The sequence below is a fragment of the Varroa destructor genome, unplaced genomic scaffold (assembly GCF_002443255.2).
Source record: "Varroa destructor unplaced genomic scaffold, Vdes_3.0 BEIS01000005.1, whole genome shotgun sequence".
Lineage (NCBI taxonomy): Eukaryota > Metazoa > Arthropoda > Arachnida > Mesostigmata > Varroidae > Varroa > Varroa destructor.
This window is the reverse complement of record NW_019211458.1, coordinates 27241582-27261109: the sequence shown is the minus strand read 5'-3', so window position 1 is coordinate 27261109 and position 19528 is coordinate 27241582. Positions and strand designations below refer to the sequence as shown.

General features: G+C 42.3%; 1 protein-coding gene across 2 annotated transcripts in view; it reads right to left on the bottom strand.

Annotated features, from left to right (window-relative positions):
* LOC111251100 (uncharacterized) overlaps positions 1-19528 on the bottom strand; it is an 88168-nt gene that overhangs the window by 55411 nt on the left and 13229 nt on the right. The window contains exon 3 of one of the 2 annotated variants that reach the window (XR_015328502.1): positions 15017-18132. The exons of the other annotated variant lie outside the window; for it this stretch is intronic. The gene's annotated coding sequence lies outside the window, so the exon portion shown is untranslated. Of the gene's footprint in view, positions 1-15016; positions 18133-19528 lie in introns of those variants that run through there. 2 annotated transcript variants of the gene reach the window in all.

The following is a 19528-nucleotide window of genomic DNA, read 5'->3' as shown; positions in this document are numbered from 1 at the left end:
CATATATATATTACCGCATTCACTTAACGTGAGACCATCAGTGAACCCGGATAGATCATTAGCCGTTAAGTCCAGCTGCGGAACACTGATGCTGTAAAAACTTATCTGTCCCGGATTTTGAATTTTATAACTTTAGGTATATGCTATTTGACTCTTTTGATTTGAAAATCTAGTTGTAAGGGTTGCGCTATTCGATGCAATGTAGTATCGCTATTGGAAGTGTCTTCGCGCGAATATGGTACGAGATGTATCCTCGGAGATACACAGAATTTCATTTTAGGATTTATATAACTGTAGTTACAAAGATGGCGTGGTTTGAATGGCTAATGAGTATTATTATTAGTGTGTAGTCATGCTCACCATAGCTGTCAAACATGTTATCACGCTGAATCAAACCGCAGGGTTAATATAAGATATTAGTAATGAGGATAAGAATTGAAGGAATAAAAAAAGATACTATTTAGTAAATTTAATAGCTGTTTGTTTACTTGCCTTGTTATAGCTTTGTTGGTAAAATGTTGGTAGGCCGAATAAAATCTCTACTGAAGTCAATGACGGGCTCAGCAAGCCCGTCATGCTATATATCTATTCCACGGGTTTGATCACATAAAAGATTATTTGAGTTATAAAAAAAGCTTGTACGTTTTTACACATACAGAGGGTTCATGTTGCATTCTTGCTCCTTTACATCTCTTGATTATATTACGTTTTGATTACAATAACGGCACTAACATATGTAGCATAAACTTCTCTAATAAACCTCAAATAATCACATTATTAAAATGACTACAACTATGCCTGTACCTAAACCTATGAATTTTTTATTTATTTATATATAGTTATTTAATATAAGGTTTATAATAATATAGTTTATTGGAATCATTTTTGTAAGTCAGAACGCATTCGAAAAGCGGAATTCAATTCCTGCTTTCCCTTAACGGGCCTTTGAAGGAAGGACACCAAATTGTGCTTGAATATTGGCGCCATTTTTTGACTTCACGTGTCTATGCCTAATCCAGATAACATCCTCGCTGCTATATTATTATTGTTGATATCGTACAATCTGTCAATCCAAAGTTAATTCATTCGATTCCTAGCAGGATTTACAGGCATTTTTACGTAACGCACTGGTCAATATTGTAGCAGCGGTCAAGTGCATTACGGCTATAGACAGGCTGTTACTTCTGCGCGCTGTTCCATTGAGCCCCGTTCTAATGGTCTCGACCTGTGACGGCCAATGTATTGGAAAACGTCGGTTGCTCTACTGACGTCTGCATCGTACGTTCCGAGCGCAGACTAACGTCACCAAATATCATAAAAAATAACAGTCTACGTCATATACTTACTTTATTAGCGCGTTAGCTATTTCTGAGATTTACTGGGTGGGAATCTCAACGGTTATTTTTTTTCCAGCGAATCAACAGACAGATACTTCCAGTACCAAACAAAAGCTTGACGTGAGTATCCGCTCCGTGGCATATCAACTGTCGTTTCATGCCAGCAGAATCAGACCGACTAAAACATGACATTGATCAATAACAACGGTTCACAAATAGAAGTCGCTGTACCAGACCACGATATACTATCGGTATGGCTTGAACCAGAAAGCAAATCGAAACAGGCTGCACAGCCGCCAGGCCAATCGACAGGCTGATTATATTCCACAGGTCCGATAACTTTCGTTGCCATTACCCATTGCCGTGGTCCTTGACCTACCCATAGATCTACATATCCTAACGCGTTAGGATCTTAAAATGAGACCCTATTGATAGGTGAATCAATCGGTTCCCTTTTATTTCGAGCTCGAATGTGTTTTTCGATGTTCTGTTGGCAGGATACTTTTTGTAACTAGAAGTGTTTGGAAAGCCCAGCTCTCAGATGGACTTCTCTCAGCGGGAGTTCCGGCCACTACCCTCTCCCGACGTGATTTCTTCTGCCCTGTCTATCTGTTGCTGTTCCACGCCGTCGGCTGACATGGGAGAACACTAGGTGCCGTTTTCACCCATGCAGACAAGGACAAGGCTCCCGCGGTGCCTGTTTAATGTCTTTGATAGGGAGACAGGGATCGCCTCCTTTGTTTTCGCTCCGAGATTCAGTAGCTGCTCCCGTCGAATCCGGAACTACGTCAAAAGCTGTGAACTCACAATACTACTAGCGCACCCCGACTAGCCGTATTTCTCTCATTCCCTTTATTCCCGTTCGCCATCTTTTGTTACCTCTCGATCCATCAATGGGAGCTTTAGCCATGACGATGATAGAGCGGTGTAGGGCTGATTCGATACCGGCTGAATCTCCGGCGTTACGCCTGGATTGATCCTGTTCGCCAATTCTGTCGGTGTCAGTATCACCCACAGATCACAGGTATGCAGAGGACCGTTGTAATCTCGTATTGTTTACATAAATGCTAATATAGAAGAAAGATTGCAACAAACTCGGCTAATCGTAGTGGATGAAGCACAAACTCCTACTTTTCGAGACCGATGCTTACGGCGTGCAAGTTCGCTTGCATTGAAATGATATTGCGAGTCCATCTAGACAGAAATAGATGTTTTCGATAAACTTCCACAATAAGTTAACGAACAGGAACTACGCTACGAGTTGAAGTGATCTGTTGTATATCGTCGTACTGTTGTAAGCTGTTAGATAAGATTAACATCAAAGGGGTGCAAAATAAGGCTTCTTGACTCACAGGGACATCGCACTAGGCATTAATCTACTGTGAAAACGAGAGATGGCTTTGTAAGCCAGAAATCCCTGATTCTTGTCCCGGGTGTGACATGTTCAGTGTATTGCGCAGCTCAACACAACAAGCGCGCGCATGTTCGGATTTCCTCGATTCGTGGCAACCCCGTATTTGATCTACAGTGTTCTATGTAACACTGCTCATCTGAATTTCAATAACGGTGCTATTTCGTAGCATGTTCGCTTGTATAAGTGGGCATTCGGCATTCACGTAAAAAAGGAACTTCGCTCGCGGGCTTACTATTTGTTCAAATTGAAATAAGCGATGTGTATAGGCGAAATTCGTGTCAGCTCAACGCTTTCACAGCATTCGCGATGCAAACGTTCCAAGCCACCCACGCTATGAAGAACTAAGTAGATCACGGAATTACACAGATACCACAATAAGACTATACCTTGCCGTGGCGTTTCGACGCTACAATATTGAACGGGAACCACATTCCCTACTTACATAGCGCTTATCACCCAACGGAACAACGAACTTCATTGTTTAGCTCGAACACATGCTAAATAACACCTTGCCTCCCGTGTCGGCTGGTGTTGCAGTGATGATATTGATCCGTCAGCGGTTAGCACGAAAAGTTGTACGTTGCTTTCGAAATCTTGCTAGCGTTAACGCGGCAATGACGGTCAAATCCCAGTTCGGTGCTGTCATGAAAACGTTATCGTGGCAATCCGGCACGATGACTTCTCGTTGACGATGCTCGACGAAGGTTATCTGATCAGCATCGACATTTCAGAGATCATTGATTTGATCATCAGCCGACACTGTCGAACCACCATTTCAAAGCTAAGAAATTCACATTGCAATGTTGGGAATGTCGGACATTTTTGTCGTTTTATCCATTCGTTCCTATTTGCCTGTTGGTTGTCAGTCGATCCCAAAAAACCACTACCCACAAGGCGGGGCAAAGATTTGCTTTAATTGGATAACATTGGTAACGATCGGCTTCGCCTGACCTTAATGGCTACACACGGCTTTCTAACAAATGAAACTATGATAAAACATATCTGATCGACATGTCATCTCTGTGTTGCCAAAATATGTTTTCGTTAATCTTCGAACCGATGTAGGTATGTTTCAGTAGTTGAAGTAAAGTTATTATCTTTGATGGGTCATAAACTCGTAAGGTGCACTCGATATATATGTATATATTAAGTTGCCCCAATCGAGGCGCTATACTCTTCATCTTTGTAACGCCAGTGGCAAGCAAGCCACATTTGGCTAGCAGATAGCATAAATACTTTTGCAATCGTTCAATGCAAAAAAAAACAGTCTAAAAATGAGGCTTAAGATTTTTAAAAGTTTTTTTTAAGTTAGATCTTAGCTAGACCTTGTCGCTTTCTATTGCTGCATTCAATAATAAACACAATAATAATTGTAATTATAATAAAGTACAATAAGTTAGTACAGTTACAATTTTCGTGCCAGCGCTTAAAACACGGCAAGTGGTGTAATTGAAAATGATGAAAGAGAAAAGAGGGTCACACATCAGGCCCTAATATTAATGCATGAATGAAAAATTTGTCCCACGCTTATGACCAGGTTCAATAAAACCTGGGCCTTAAGGTATCCGTTTGTCAAGAGTGATCGCTCTCAGACGACGGCTTTTCTAAGTACCACAAAAACGAAATGTTGCAATAAAAGAATTAAATTATTCCCTCATTTTTTTTTTTATTTAAAGTCAGATGCGAACATGTGCTACTGCTGCCGCTGATTATACAATCGATTTATCAACAGAGAGCTCGAGGTATTAACAAGTATATTAATGGAGGCTTATTTCACACTGGACTGGGTAAAATCGACGTAGATCTAGAAAAAAAAAATGACGACGCATTTTTTGTCCTTCATGTCTGTTAAGAACTTAGCATAGCTGCTAGTCTTGCAATGTTTATTAAGTAGTGGACGAGATTCCGCGCAGCTCGTATATGCCATTTTGAGTAGGGCCAGGCCGAATAGTGCCTCTGCACTGGTGGGATTGGAGTTAGTGAAAACATTAGATAGGTTGATCTGTAGTTAGACAGTTGGCTTTAAAGTGGGATAATTTTACCGTTTAGACAGATAAGCCTAGAACAGGAAAAAATCATCCTACCAACTTTTTAATGATATAACTATCTATATTGCACAGTGTGCCAGTCTTATAATAATGCGAACGTCCTGAGATTGAGATTTAAAATAACAAACGATGACCTCCAGCCCCTCGTTTTAGCCCACACAATTGGGGCTGTAACTTTGATTGGTGGCACACGTTACAAGAAGCTCATGTTAGAAACTATGAAGGTCAGCGACTAAAACCTCTTGAACGAGATACACTAATCTAACAAGGTGTTGAATGACAATCAATTAAACAACACCGAGTATAGAGAACTCTGAGTGCATATCGATGTATTTTCGAAAAAAATGCCGTCGAATATTTCGAAAAAATAGAGCGCGAATTTTCAAATCTATTGCTTCGACTAAGCCGATCCTCAGTCGTCCTACAAAAACCTGTGAAGCTTAGTTTCACCGTTGCTTTTTAACGATGTTGGCTTCACTTCGTCAATTGTCTTGGTAGGCTTCCGTCAGGCTGGGAGAACAATCAATATACATAAAGTAATAATGCAGAAAGACACTACCGCTCCGTTTGGTCATCACGTGCCATGGTAAGTTTCGTTGACTGGCTATTTTTGTCTGCATTTGATAGTATTTTAGATATCTGATACTGCGGATGTTTAGTGTTTTAGCATCTTTAAAAAGTCAAGTGGGCGGAACGTACACAATTTAGTTCGACCGTCTATTCAACGATGTCGAACCAATAGACATGATCATTATCATCAGTATCGACCTCGCTGTGTGTACAAGTCTCGTAAATTTGTAGCGCATTAATTGTGGCCGTATCGGGCCCTCATATTATCTTGCTGTTCTAGATATTCCACAATGCTTGTCCCGTTCATGGAGACATGTGTGGTTCCTGCATATATTAAACGTGGCCGTTAGACTGTAAAGTATCAGATGAAGTAATTTGGTCGTACTCTCTACAGACATATAAAAGTTGTCTATTGATGCCTGTAATGATGGACCTGATGGCATCTGGAGCATCCTACTTACCGAAGCTTGAATGAACGATTCATTTAGATATACGGTCGGCTGATGTTCGTAAAAAACAAACGAACATGAAGATGTCTTTTACGAGATAGCGGGTAAAGAAATCTTCTCTCTTTTCCCATTTTCCCTTTTTTTCAATACCCAAATTTTCATCCAGCAATAAGAGTATACGAAAACATATTTACTCAGCGAGCTATGAGGATTTCAACTAGAATGACATACGTCATCAGAGATAGAGCAATGTGTATCTTGTACAGGTTTGTACACGCCGTAAAATTGTAGCGCCTATAAAATTAATTGTATAGGGATATAGTCCGGTAAAAAAAAGTATTAAATGTAAAAAAAAATACATTATAATTGACATCCTTTACTGTAGTGTCAGTTCCACGAATATACGTCAATTCGACGAGCAGCAGATCGCAACTACTCTATCAGTCACTCCCATAAGGACTAGCGCTTTTGCTTTATCTTACGCCCATAATTCGATGTTTTCACAGGTACATCTTGTTCTTGATATTTTTTCATTCGCTCTGTTTTACTCTTCTTCTTTCTAAATTAGTTCCTACCGCCGTATCTGTCCTATTTCTATTTAGGTATGAATTTTATCACAAACCAACTAAATAAAATAGCGAAAAAACTACAGTCCGCAATTTACTTCGATCCTGCTTTTACCATCATCTTCCAAGAAGGCCACACAATAATATTTGATTAGACTAATCATACCGTGCGTATCGATGCTACTGCCCTTAATGCTGCCCATCAACTCGCGTGTCTGGGCTCTTATTCCTTTGGTCATGTTACCTCGTAGTTCCTCGCCACTGGAATATTCTACGATATATAGTACCGACGATTCCGTTGAATTTACTAGAACTCGTAAATTCAACTCGTCGAGGACGGGCTCACTGGTCATCCAGCTGTCTGAAGGCAAGGCAAAATTTCGATAGTGAAGTAAACGAATATATGCTTAGTCCCATAATGTGCGCTCGACTACGGCCGCGGCTGTCACAGCAGCCATAACCGGAACAATTCGAGTCTTCAACAACGTGCGCAAAATACGACTCCTCATAAATAAGAAAACACATTCATATACGTTTAACAAGGAACAACTTTGATCGCTGATTTGAGGCCGGCAAAGCTACGGCGATGCCGAAGCGAGGGCGAAGAACAAAGTAGGAGTTGTCCCTTGCTGTTGCCGCCATACAGGCTGCGAGATGTTGTTCAGGTCGGTACTTCTGTTATTGGAATTCTTATGTGCATGCTTCTGCGGCCATCGCTGAACTGGAGCCACAAAAAACCCAAGCCGGCCAAAATGACTGTTCTGGTGTCGATGACAGATGACGCCAGCGCACGCAACGTTCGTCCAACCGCACCGTTACCCCATCAGTGTTGGTGAAAATGACGCTACGAAGAGATCACATCACGACTGGATCTGCACAAGCCATATCTCTCGTAGCGAGAGGCATGTGAAACGTGCGAGTACGAGGGCACGGAACGAGGGCTAATTGATCGCAATGAAGGATTGTCATGCACTAAACTGAGAGCTATACCGGGCGCGTTGTCCAATGCCGTTTAATGAATACGTTTATTGAGGAAGTACTGGACGTTTCGATTAAGTATGTCACTGGAATTGTATGCATGCAACAAGGACAGCAGTTAAAGGTCGGGTAAAATAGAAGCGTCAAAATCATGTGGTTTGTATCATACCTATCGTATTCTCATAGTGTTCAATCAAATAATCTGACTTTTGCCTCTACTATGATGATTTATGCCCAAAGTGTGGCCTTGTATACATTTCCTATTTGGACACTATCGACATATTAGTTAGTAGCCATTTTTTTTTTTGTTAACCACTTCAAATCGCCACATAAATAAGGTCAGCTCGCTAGCCTATGAGCCGTAAATACAAAATGACCGCTGGGCTTTCTCTCATAGTGGTTACTATCCGTATATTTCGTACATCTTCAGGATCATAAGCGTTACCACTATAAGGCATGACACGATCAAGTAGATTTCGTAGAAAATCTATAGCACAAATATCGATTTGCGAAAGAAAAAACTACTTACAATCCAACAGTAACAGGCCATCGTAAACTTCTCAATCAGACTTTGTGTAGCAAACCACCGCGTGTTGAATGAAGACTACAGAAGAGCTGACTCCAACTCAATACAGTAGAACGAGACAGCAAACATCGTACGACGTTGGCATACATTTGCTGTCTGTTAACTCGTGATTTGTGCGTAGAGACGACCTTCCTACAAATCAAACGATTTGTTTAGACCTTTCTGTATCTGTTGAGTTCTGCTATCCAGCGATGAGTTGGTCGGCTGTTGGTTGCCGATCCGTTGTCGAAGTGTGAAAAATCGTGAGCGGCTCATTTTCATTTGGTTGGTTTCGTTGTCTGTCGCCGCTGGTCGGGAAAAAGGCGCGAGCCATAACTTCGGCATCGACTATAGGACCCATCAGCCATGTTAAACGGCCATCAAGTATACTTCTGCCTGAACTATTCGTATAGCTACAATAGGTACTTGCAAAGTACCAACATCGACGAAACACTATACCGCACACGCGATCCATCCGTGTGATTTTTCTACGGTAGCAGGGAGCTCTTGTCTGCTCGAGCCGTTTCTTTAATCAGTCAGTCAATAACAGGTAATAAATTCGAGACCGAGAATAGAGAGGAAAAGCGCGTCCTGGGCGATACCCCCCCCCCCCCTGATCGAATCTGAGTGTTAATTGCCTGCTCTTATGATTAATTATTAAGGAACACCAACGAAGTGCCGAATATGTGTTTGCGGGGCAACGGGGTTACTCTACCTAGGTAGATACGTTAAGGCTGAGGTGTGAAAAACTAGAGATCAATCTACGGCGTAGGTCAATAGGTGCATCGGTTAAAATGTGTTTGAAGCCCTCTTATGTCCTACTAGAGCCTTGTTCTTTACTCATCTAGGAAAACTCGTCTAGGGGTTGGTTAACGCTAAATGCCAAGAGGCGTCAGCAATCTATTAGCGCGTCTCTTTGAGAATATCGGACAAGCATTATGATGTAGAGGCTTATAGAAAAAAAATTCGCTGGAAGTAAAAATGCATTTTGTTTCCCATATCTCAGGTCTATGTAAGGCGTGTGATCCGTTTTTGGCGATTACTCGGATCGAAAACTGTTCGGGTTAGCAAGCCCAAATAAGCGTTTTGTTTTCATTGTGTTCCATTTGATAGTCTATTGTACTATTGCATATTTTAGTTTGAATATCCTTCTAATATTGAAGTTGTTGCAAACACTGATGGGTAGAAGCAACACATAGGTAAAAAGCAGTATGTGACAAACAAATATTTTATGGGAACTACAAAGCTGACGCATGAATAGATACAACTTTGACTTATAATAAGATTTAATAATTTTAGCGACGTATTTTATCACTGCCTGCTCTATCATAATCAAGAAAATGAGAAAACAATTACCACTATCCTATTTGAGAAACGCACTCGGTATAAGCATAACTGCGTCGATCTTCATTAACGCAAAACCTTATCCAAAATTCAAACTTACTCAAGACTTAATAGAATGAAGTCATATAAAAGAATTTTCCTCTATACCACGTTCGAATCTGCCCCTAGCTCCAATAAGAACGATAGCCCATTTAGTAACTATTGTCGTTTATAACTGTAACTGCTCTTGCTATTCAAACTATCAGCAGAAAAATGAAGCGTAGGGGTACATAGAGAGAAGAACCCATTCCTCCCGCATCTCCACCCTTTGACTCCCCACGACGTCAGTAGGTTCATGTCTAATGACAGGATCAGCGGTTTCGGTGGCCGATGGGGTGAACTATGATGTATCTGTTGTGATCGCCACTGATCGCAGCGGCCGCTTGGCCAACGGGCGGCGTGAAAGACCAGACCCTGTCTGGTGCCGAACTAACTGGAATAAACAACAGATGCTACAAATAAACGCCACTACTGAGAGATCTTACGAGGATCATCGCAGGTTAGCGCATTTCGGCGAGCCGCCCATTGAGTCTCTGTGAAGGAGCGCACAGTGAACATAAAACGAAGCTTTCGCAGTTAGCTTCCTCAATAGTTACTCCCACCTCCGTAAAGTATCTCAAAAAAGGTTATCAAGACCGTTGCTAAACCTATTGACAACAGCGACTAACTTGCTGTTGGCAATCGAAGGGCCATCGTCGCAGCGATTCCGTCAACTAAATAGAAAAAAGCGGAGAAATCCGACCAGGTCTGCTCGATAGGACCAGTCTTGCAACTACCTTCTGTCGCCAATAGTCCGACGAATACAAGCATATATTGATGCTGCTGAAGCGGTTCCTCTTTTTCTTCGCCCGCTCATCAGATCAACAGAAAACGGAGAATCCTACTGCTCAGACTGCTTACACACCACGGAGTAATTTTAGGCCTCTGGAGGATTAGCAAGGCCATTGTCGGCTTGTGAGGAGTCGCATCACAACGGTAGCAATAGTGCTATAGTGTCGATCTCCTGATTTGACCGCTGATCATTGCCTGCTTTCTCCTCGCTGGCTCCTGTGCTCTCTGGGAGCATTTGGATCGGCCAAATGTCATAGATGCGTTCCCATCATCATCGCACGAGGAGGTCGACGTTTCTCTTTGCCACAGCATTAACCACAGGTGATGATCGTCCGTATGTTGGCTAAACAATGGCTCCCAGCGGAATGAATACTGAAATGAAGCTAGATAAAGAATGAAAAACCGTGAATTTCAAAGGCGTCGGACACGGATCTACGCAAAACTGACAACTAACTACCCCGGAAGATAGGGTTCGACGACCAGAAGTGCTAAAGACCGACATGTTTAAACGCGATGTATTTTGTATCACTCGAATAAAGATTACCTATGCGATGTTAGTTAACATGATACAAAAACAAAACTATATTCACTGTTGTATGGTATGTTTAACTAATGCGTAATTCCAGAATGAGAAATCGCTATAGTGACGCCGTAAGATCGCCAATTTTTTAAATTTAGTCGGTAAAAATAGGTGATATTATTAGGCCAAGGACGCCAGAACAAGCTTAGCCGAAACAAGACGCGGTCACCTGGTTAATGCATACGCCCCGCTAAAGCTTTGACCTCACTTCAAGGTCATTCAGACCGCCCCCGCATGATTCTGTTCATGACAGCGCTTTACTGACAAAACAGGCAACTTCCAAGGTGCCTAATGAGCCCGTGGTCCTCGCTGGCTGTCCAACCCTTCTCCTATTCCTTTTGTTTGAACTAAATGGACAGCTACGTATTTGGGTATGTTAACAGGTCACTCTTTTAGATTGTTTCGTAGGGTCGACACCCATTGTTATATAATGTTATCTGTTTTCGCCTAGTGACTTTAAGTTATGGTAAAACTGTCTTTAAGCAGCAAATGGAAAGCTTCGGTTCGGTAAATCAATATTAGCGACATTTTTGCCGAGGAAAAACACTGATGAGTTGTGTTTATTGTATCAGTTAATAAAATTACCTCAAATTGTATACTATGTTTCTTGTTTGAGTCGACATCTGCCATTCAATTTCTACTGTAGGCTTAAATTGACGAAGCGCTGTATGGTAATCGGTTATCCTGACATAGTTTATGAGTGCAGCTTTTCACCGACGCCAAAGCTCGAGACATTGTAACGTTACAGATATAATAAAGCTTGTTATGAAATTTCGTTTGCATGTTGAACAAACAATGGGATAGAACCTAACGCTGGTTACCGTATGGGCGTATGAAACACGTTGACCTTAACATTGTTTGCTAATACGATACTGTCATGTAACGACGACTATGGGCTTAGTCATCGAATAGACGGACCGACATTGCACAGCGTTTTCTCTTTGTATCGTCCACTTTCTTCTGTTTTCGAAATTATTCCGACACGTCAGCTTTCATTAGGTAGTATTGTATTATAGTAGTTTTAGTGCAGCAACTAGCGGTGCTGGCGCTGCAAGTCCTACACTGTCACCAAAAAAACGGATCGTAATTTAGCAGTGAGTCTGTGTGTTTAGCCGTGTGCATCCAATATTCATGGAGACTCGCTCGAGTGACCGACGATTGGCGGTTTACAATCGGCACCGGCTTTGCCTGTATCCGGCATTGTCATGCATTTGGTTCCGCAGCAGAAGTAGCGTAAATGATAGTTCCAATAGCTGTTTTCGCTGCATTCCTCTTCAACTCATCCTGTGCGACTATGCGGGTCTGCTGGTAAAAAGTTTTTCGCTTCATGGTATGGGTGAAGTTGCTATGGTCGTTGAAGCCTGCGAGCAGAAGGCGGATAGTGGACCCGGTTGAATTGTCGTCCCGTACTCGTCGCTGCTGTCGTACAATCAGCGACCCATGGATTGAGATACTGCAGGGTTTCCACTGCCGCAGAGTCGTCGAAATCGTCACAGTGCTAGAACCACAGTTGTTGTCCTGCTTTTTGTTACTGAACAACCACTGCGGTCATCCTCGCCAGCACGGCCGACGGAAACGCGACAGCCAACAGCTGACGCGGGGGAGGTTCTCGACAGCAGCCGGGACTCCGCCTACTCCTGTGCCACAAGAACGATGATTCCCGATGTCTCGGCGTTCGCGCGGCGCCACGCACAACCAAAGGACACCAGAACGGCGGTTTTTATATTGACCACGAGCGGTTACTGGGTTCGTCATCACTGGGATTTTCATCATCGTGACGAGCAAATATAGCTGAAACAACGACTACCGCCGTAGAAAGTTTGACACTGTAGATCGTAGCCTTATATGCGACAATCAAAACACATATCGGCAGTACCATGCCAAATTAGCGTCGCTCTATTCTCCTATATTTAGAAATCCGACGATCGCCGTGGTGTTGGCGAGTTTCATACTGGTTCTGCAGGCGTGCAAGGGACACGCTCCCTAATGCAGGGTGGAAGAGGTAACCGCTGATTACCAAGAAATGTACGAGTATACTATACTAACAATAGTCAAGCCCTTACAGGGCAGTTAGTTGCACAAGTATCGGTAGTCTAACAATTGATCGAGGCGAATGTTGGAGGAGCATTTGGATCAGCCAAACGTCATAGACGCGTTCCCTGAGCACTATTTCGGGTTTCGTCGCCCGATTCGCTTGTCGCCTACTATATATGGCAGGAAGGCAAAGACGCAACAATGACAGCATACTATAGTCGTCTGAATCGGGAATGGGTACGCATCAACGATATTTGCTAATCCCAGTTTACCATCGTTTGACTAATTAGGTAAAGAACAAGCAACACACGCACGTAACATAATTAACGATTAAGTTGTCTCAGGAAATTCAACAGGTGATGAAAGACCAGCATCTTCTGACCTGTTCGATATGTTTTATTACAGATCATACATTTTTGTTTACGTCTTATATAAAATTATTTCTATACCAAATGTACACCGACAAAAAGCCGTTGCCTTGAAATATTTCGAAAAACAGATAATTTACATATGAAATAGCAGTATCAATAAAAAAAATACTACTAATAAAAGATGGTGATTCCTGCCTTATGGCTGGTGCGATGCTCAGCTACGAAAAGTTCCATTCAGTTGGATGGTCTACTGATTAAACTCCATGCACGAAAGCTGTATACAAATGCTAAATATATTAATCCGTAAACGGACATCAATTAGCCAACTCAAAGCTGACTGGGCATTTTTTCCTTTTTGTTATGGTTGGGTTAGGAGCTTACATTTGTATTCACCGCTGGTACTTTGATTAAATGCTCCGTTGGGTTGCAGGCATTCACTTTGGAACTGCCAATCGGCCTTATGTTTCGTGTTGGCAAATGCTGTTATAAACTATAAATAAACCCTTATATGCAATCTATAAGAGATGTTGATTGGATCAGTGGAAGCAAGCGTGTCAAAGCGGAACGATACGTCCAAACTCGCATAGTTCGCTCGCCCTCTTTGTGCCGACTTAGACCACCCTGTCGCCGCAAGACACAGCCCACTTCTGTGTTCCGGAAATCTTTTTGGGTCGTCGCTTCCTCTGCTTTGTAAGGCCATTCTAAGGCTTGACAAGGGGAAGAACGAACTAATATTATTACTAAGCTGATTCCTTTCACGGGGCCTTTGCGGAACCCACACAACGATGTGCAGCTCTCTGTGACCCTGCAAATTACCCGAAGTATACATATACATACATTAGTGAAATTGGCACGACCACATGTTGGAACGACATGAACAACAAGAGTAAGTTCGGAAAGGAAAACAAGGTCCATTAAGGAAGCATCGTCAAAATGGCTTATTGTATGTGTCGGAAATTTGTTTTTTCTTGACACAACACCAAGCGAGAACAGGAAGCTGGAAAACCGACATGGCATAAACCTGCGGGAACACGTCCACCCAAAAGCGCTGTTGTGACCTCAAAACCGAGCAGCAATAGTTATGGTCCGCTCACATCAACAGAATTTTGGCCGGAGATGGGTAACTGGACGGAGATGCGTGTCGCACATTCTGTTGGAAAAAAATACATGAAACAATGCTGTGGGTTATACCGTGGCTGATATAGAGCAACTTGTCGAATAATAGAAGTTCTTAATATCACTTTGAGGCAGAAAATTAATAAACTAACCAATTGAAAATGTTGATGTTGTGAGTTATGCCGGGGTTTAGTGCAAACAAATATTTTTCTGAGACTCGCCCATACCTCTTTCACGTACAAAATGGTCACTTCAAAATGTTTGGCTGCGACAAACCGCAATACGTTTCACGATCAGCGGCAAAGTATGCAGCCATCCTCTATTTGCCGTCCTCCTGGGCCGCATTCAAGACTTTTGTATAACTAAATGTTTAATTGTCTCTTCGTTTCGTTCTTGGGGCTACGCTGTGTTATATTGGGCTAACGACGAAATTTTGCCTTATTAGTTTACTGACATGTACTGGGCCTTTTGGTGAAGTTCCTTTGCTGATGAGCACGTTAGCCGTAGATGGCTACACGAGGAATTGTAGGGACCCCTGGAGAATGCGGACCTGCGAGTTTCGGGTCTCAGGGAAGTTTGGCGCCACTCCCACACTTTCGCCCAGATGGACTTATGGACTTGATGCCCTTGTCGATGCTTGGCTGGAGACGAGACTCAGAGAAAAGAACACCTTGTCGGACAGACGAACACCCGCAGAAGATCGTCGCGTACACACACAGTACACGCCCTCATTTCGTCTTGGTGAACCTGTACCGTCAAATAGTAGAGCGTACAACAAGTCGAAGAGAAAAAAGCCGGATACGATGTCATACGCTTGCATACACTAGGAGCACAGCAATGGCGATAACAATACAGGAGCAACAATTTAAAGATACCATGTAAGCCTAGCTATAAAATTAGGATGAGAGTAACTATTAGAAGTGAACCGCTAATACTGCTCGTATCATATTGAAGATTCTATTCGCTGCACTTCACGGTCCTTCACTAAACAACAACCTGGATATCCGTATTATTACAAGCTTAGGCGAAAGATATAGTACCTAAGTGTAAGTAGTAAAATGGCAGATAAAAAATGAACAAGAATGTTAAAATTTTCATAAATATACAGTCTTTATGATGAACCTAGTTACTTGTTACACGTAGTATACTAGGAATTCATTAAACGCTATGAATAAATTATCTCGATAGGGTTAGGTTAGGTTAGGTACTTCCGATAAAGCGAGGACCGATTCATATTTAGTTTAACTGTCTTCAATATGTAGAATATGACTGCATACGCCATTAGCTAAAGCAGCTTGAGCGATTTCTACGCTAGTTTTCTGCGCATTGTTTGATTAGGCATATTTTCCGGTTGTCGATTTTGCTTCCTTCAGATACTCTGATGTCGATTGGTCGTACAACTGCAATCTTTACGCTAGAAAATAAAAGGCGTATCTATACTAAAGCACTTTAACGATGCATAGCATGTACATACACGTATGAATGCCGATGGACCTGAGAATATGGAACATTACGTCGGCTTAACGATCGCACATCTATATAGCATAGAAACGGCAGTACGCCTCGGACCGCTGAAATCACGAGGCCAGAGACGAAAAAACTACTTCTCGGGGTATATTATCGAGTCCGAAAATGCGGATACATTAAGCACACAAGAGAGCCTTTTTCATTCTTCCTATAGCTGTTATATCGGCATTATCTAGCTAACACGCGAACGGACCTAGAAAACGTGCTCAAATGATCGTAAATTGAGTGTAACGCTTATGTTAACTGCGTTGCGGTGGCTACTATATTGTAATATAGTAATATATTTGATTATCTGCTAGGTAACACTCAGGACGCCGTAGGCTGACTTTTTGAGGAATGATCAATGTGCACTTGTCCGTAGCGACCACAGTCTTAGCTCTAGTAGGACATACCTACCTCTATCTACTACATTGTTGAATAGGCGCAGCGATAACTCGTTGAAACGGAGAGTAGCGATGACACCTGACATCTCCTGGAGCACCTGGAGCCTCACCAGCCACCTCATCAGACAGTGCATAGCATTAAGTAGCAAGCACTTGTTGATGCTTTGTGACTATCAGTCTTGTATGAGAGAAAAGACATTTTTTTTTTAAGCTCTCCACGCGCATGTGTCTGACTGCATCGGTGTGTTTTGTGGCCGTATCGTGCCGTACGATAGGCCGACTTTCGCCTTTCACGCAATAGCCTACTACCGAACTGCTCTTGTGCACACTAGCTATGTCATGCAATGTCCTGTGCCATCCAATATGTAGGCTGGTTTCTGTCTGCCGTAGATTTTGAAGGGACAGGATTGCACGCGATATCACTGTTGTCTTGTTAGGATGGAGCTACGCTGGCGAAAAGATGGTGATGAACGCGAATAGATAGCATTTCATGTCGACAATTACAATATTTTTCCTAAGCTAAACAGGTGCACCGCTGCGAAATTGGCTATCCGCTCGCGTTCCTATCGCAATTACCTGATCTGTCACAGAAAGCAGTAACGGAAAACCAAGTTCAGCTTTCTGCCATTGTATGTTTTAGCATGTAGGATAGAGGAACGAAACTCGGCTAATTTTACACCATGAATAACTGGTTCTAGCTTAGCGGATAACACGTACACGGCTGTGCTCGGAACTCCTATGTCGTCTGCACTGTCAAACACGATTGTTATAAAAACAAGGACCGAACAAGAAGGCACATCCTTCGGCCAGTCTAATTTACTGTCATGAACCTGGCGCAGACTACCGTTTGTTCATATTTGATGCTAACATTGTTTCTGTGAGGATTCAGGGACTTCAAATAAGCAAACGAAGTTTACTCGCAGCATGTACGCCTTTCAGTTAATCTAGCTTTCTGATTTCTGCGGCAGTTGTACTAATTGACAATTACGCACATTGTATGATGCATCTACAAGACGGACACGGAAGCGGCCATCAAATCCAAAATGGTATCGATTGGTAACTTGACGGCTTACGTTTATGGCTGCCACTGAGCTCGGTATGGGAATCTCCCGCCGAAATCAATCTGTATCTCGAAATAATGACAAGCGTAACCGCTATAGAGATAACCATAATAACCAATTCTTGCTCTACATGGCAAAAGAATCGGCGACAAGCTGCGCGAGTCAAGGTACGGCGCATTAGTTCTAGCTCGATTGTAGACGTACATAAGAACGTTCTTGGGGTCCTGGTAGTTGAAAGCCGTAACAAGACGGCAGGAGACCTGCCCTACACACGATAAAAGGTTGGGTACGAATCCAACATTGATTAACGTTTAGCTAGTGCTAGTCTCGTATTTTTCTCTGTTGTTAGTATTATTATTTTTTTTTGTTGTCCACCTGATTTCGGTGAATCCTTACTACTACACCGATTTGGCATCGGATGGCTTATAGGCTGACCAGCAGTCGCATACTTTTCGCTCAAACAAGTGCAGGGATGGAGAAACAGGAACTTTAGCGCCAAAAGCAGAAACAGGCAGGTAACCGGCCAGTTCATTGGCCGACTATAAGGGAGTGGTTCTTCGCCTGCGAGACGTATTATGACGTCCGTGCTTTGATTGACCCTTGATCCCTGGGCGCGATTTAGTAATTTGGACCGGTTCGCGAAGAGTCGCAGTCCCGGAGGGCGTTGGAGGGGGCGCCAGAGCAGCGAGACAACAGAAAATGTAGATGAGCTGGACCCTCTAGGAGAACCGTGCGACAAGCGACGGCGCATGTATTGTATGTCAGTGAAACACCATCAGACGTCATCTATGAAGATGTTCGTTTGATCGAATTTACGAAGGTCAAAACTATGACTTTTTCGAAGCTTCAGCGGACGCAGTCACCGTTGTCGTCTCTTCTGACGAAGCTTTTTCTGTATTCCCTGAAATATACTGTTTAACTTGAGACACAACAGTGATGATTATAATGAGTTTCAGTCCAATGGGTGGCCAATGGTTACTCCTTGTTTTCGTATAACTAAAAAAGTAAACAGTGTCTGTGTGTGCGTTTAAAACGATAATACCAGATTATTGTACATAGATCCTTACAGGCCTGTATCACAAACCAAATGTACCCCTGACAGCCTTATGTAATTAACGATGTATAAAATACATGATGAATACCATCTGTTTTCGTTTTTTATATCGATGCCTTTATAGATATTCGTTTGGCTGAAGACAACTTAAGGATAACATAGTCTAGGTTCATATTCGGGCGTAGAGACACTTCGCTTCATGTCGCAAGTTAACCATCTGAAGTAGCGCACATCAAACACTCAACATCATGCTTTCCATTAAAAAGTCATCGGATCAATTAAGAGACGATGTCAAGCTTAGGCAAGGGTTAGGACATGAATGATCGACAGGTACAACTGTATGATAATATGCATAGGTTGTAGGCGTTGGCATTCCTGAAATGTTAGAATAGGGCGTTTCAGAAAATTCTTTTGTGTGTTACATATTGGAGTTAATTGTTTCTGCCTCGATTTCCCTTTCTCTCTGTTTTGGTCTTTCATCTTTTGCGCAGGCCATGGATAAAGTGACTGCTAAAATCATGTCCATTTCCGAGGTAATCGTCACGTTTTTCACGGCGATTTTCTCCTGCTTCGCCATTAAGGAGATATGTTCAACTTAACTTAGAACGTTTCTGCCTTCTGATGTCTGACCACGAATGGTCACGAATGCTTTTTAATCGCATGGCTCAGATAGGTTAGTGTGTAACTTAACTACAGTGGAGTGGCTGGACTGCTTGGACGGCGTTGAGCGAATAGATACGACATATTTTAATGTCTAAGAAACATACCGTGAAATGACTATGAGGTCAACAAAATGAACGTTGCATGAGAAGAACAATGAACTAGCAGATCGTATAAGGAACTTTTTTTTTTTATCTCATATAGTAAACATGTTGGCTTGGCAAGACTTTCAACATACGTATATGCTGCGTGTAGATCATATTTTTTAGGCGTAACCTTTGAAGTGACTGTGCAAACCATATACGAAGTAACCATGAATTTACAGGACCTACAGGGTTATCACTCAGATGGCGATGATCTTCCGTAAACTCAGTGCCCGACGACATCGAAGGCTTAGAGCAGTATGTCTCTGGTTTATGTAGTAAAGAATATATGCAGTTTGAAACGGTTTCAAATAAATTTATGATTTTTTTTTTAATTTATGAAATTTAGCAAAAAAGAAATTATTTGGCTCTACCTGACACTTTTACGTTTATTCTAATAGGCTATAGAAGTAGCCGGTATCTATACATTAATGAGAAATGTATTGCCCCAGTTGAGA